A 2,129-nucleotide genomic window follows, 5' to 3' on the forward strand; every position below is an offset into this window, starting at 1 on the left:
GAGACTCTGTCTCAAAAAAAAAAAAAAAAAAAAAATTCATTCATTTTTATGGCTGAATAATATTCCAGTGAATGGATATACCACATTGTTTGTTTTGTTGTTCTTTTTTTCACAGCCAATTTTCATACTGTTGTTTCACATTCTCACAGCCCTCAGCACATGCCACATCCCAGCCCAGCTCTGGGACTTTGGTTCAGGGCTCAGAGCCTCTGGTCTGGGCTGATCGAAAACCTCCATTGATCCTGTGGCAGTAGGTGGACCATGGCTCTGCTCGTCCCTACTCAGAGCTCAGGGCAGTGCCCCATGCAGCTGCCCCACTTCCACGAAGGCCTCCACGCGGCAGTCAATGTCTTCCTTATTGTGCACTGCTGAGATCTGTACCCAGATCCGGGCCTTGCCCTTGGGGACCACGGGTAGCTGAACCCAATGACAAAGATGCCTCTCTTCAGCATGTCATCCACCATGCGAGAGGTCAGCTGGGCATCACCAAGCATCACAGGGCAGATAGGGTGACTGGCTTCCTAGACGGTGAATCCAGCAGCTTCCATCTTACTACAGAACCACTGGGTCTTGGCGGCTATAGAGTGGATGATGGTGTTGCTCTCCAGGAGCAGATTTAGGGCCTTGGAAGGGCAGCCAACAACAGCAGGTGGCAGACTGTTAGAGAAGAGGTAGGGCCGGGCGGCAGCAGGGACACCAGGGGCCCATGCCCTGTCGTGTAGCCCCCTGTTGCTCCACCCAGGGCCTTCCCCAGGGAGGAGTTGATGGTGACCTGGCCCATCACGTCCAACAGCTCATCTGTGCCCCCTCTTGTGGGTCCCAGGAAGCCAGTGGCATGGCATTCATCCACAAAGACCAGGGCGCCATGTCTAGAGGCAAGGCGGCAGATCTCCTGTGGAGGTATGCTGTCTCCATCCATGAAAAAGGCCCCATTGGTGGCCACCAGGCGCAGCCCATGCTTCTAGGCCTCCTGCAGCTTCTAGGTCGGCCACGTGTAGGTGGCGATAGCGGTTACCAGTGGGCCTTGCACAGGCGGATGCCGTGGATGATGGCGGCATAGTTCAGCTCGTCCGACAGCACTGCGTCCTCAGGGGTCAGCAGGGCCTCAGAGGCCGGCATTGGCGTCACAACAACTGGAATAGAGGATGGCATCCTCCCGCTGGTGGAAGCGGGCTATTTTTGCTTCTAGATTCTTGTGGATGCTTTGGGTTCCACGGATGAAGCAGACAGAGCTAAGGCCAGCTCCAAAGAGCCTTCAGTACCAAAGAGCCTTTGTACCAACCTATCTTTTTGAGGGTCTCTTTTAATTGGTGAGTTAAATCCACTTATACTATGTTCTCCACATGGTCAAATGCACTGGGTAACCTATAAGTTGATTTTTCTCCCTGGACATCTCCCTCCTGATATCCTCTGTCCTGCTCCAATCTGGACTGAATACTCTAGTGCTGCAAAGCTGTTATCTTGCCACAATGCTGGGTTGGTTCCCTGATTTTTGCTATCTCTGCTCTTCCTTGATTTACTTCCTTAATCTCTGTGGAGTATATCCTTCAGTAGCCTTTGAAAAAAATGGCATGGAGAGTAAAATTTGAGATTTTGTATGCCTGCAATGTTTTGAACTTCATGCGTGAAGACAGCCTGATTGGTCATAGAATTACTATTTCCTGGGTTTAGTCAATGAGAGTTTGGTTACAAATGGATACTTTGTTAGCTATATCAATTTGGTTCCTGAGGTTCAGAGAACTAGGAAATATTTATTTGACAAGGGATATCTCAAAAAATTTATCATCTATTTACTGCATGAGTTTGGAGAGCCAGAAATTCAGACAGGTAGGAATCTGTCCTCAGAACTCTGAAGGCATTGATCCACCATCTTTTGTCATCCAGATTTGCTAATGAGAAGTCTAACACAAATGTAAATCCGTTCCTAAGTGATTTTTTTTCTGGACACTTGCAGAATTTTCTATTTACTCTGGGGGTTCTGAAACTTCACAGTGCTATGCCTTGATGTGGATCTTTTTCATTCATTACACTTGACACTCTGCTGTGCCTTTCAATCTAAAGACTGAAGTTCTGGAATAGCCACTGTATTAGTCCATTTTCACACTCTATAAAAAACTGCCGGCCGGGCG

At 48.6% G+C, this 2,129-nt stretch overlaps 1 pseudogene; it reads right to left on the bottom strand.

Annotated features, from left to right (window-relative positions):
* Positions 1 to 288: 288 nt before the first annotated feature.
* Positions 289 to 2,129, bottom strand: part of LOC105526092 — a 4,410-nt pseudogene continuing 2,569 nt past the window's right edge.

Source organism: Colobus angolensis, unplaced genomic scaffold (genome assembly GCF_000951035.1).
Source record: "Colobus angolensis palliatus isolate OR3802 unplaced genomic scaffold, Cang.pa_1.0 Scaffold57, whole genome shotgun sequence".
In the NCBI taxonomy this organism is placed as follows: domain Eukaryota; kingdom Metazoa; phylum Chordata; class Mammalia; order Primates; family Cercopithecidae; genus Colobus; species Colobus angolensis.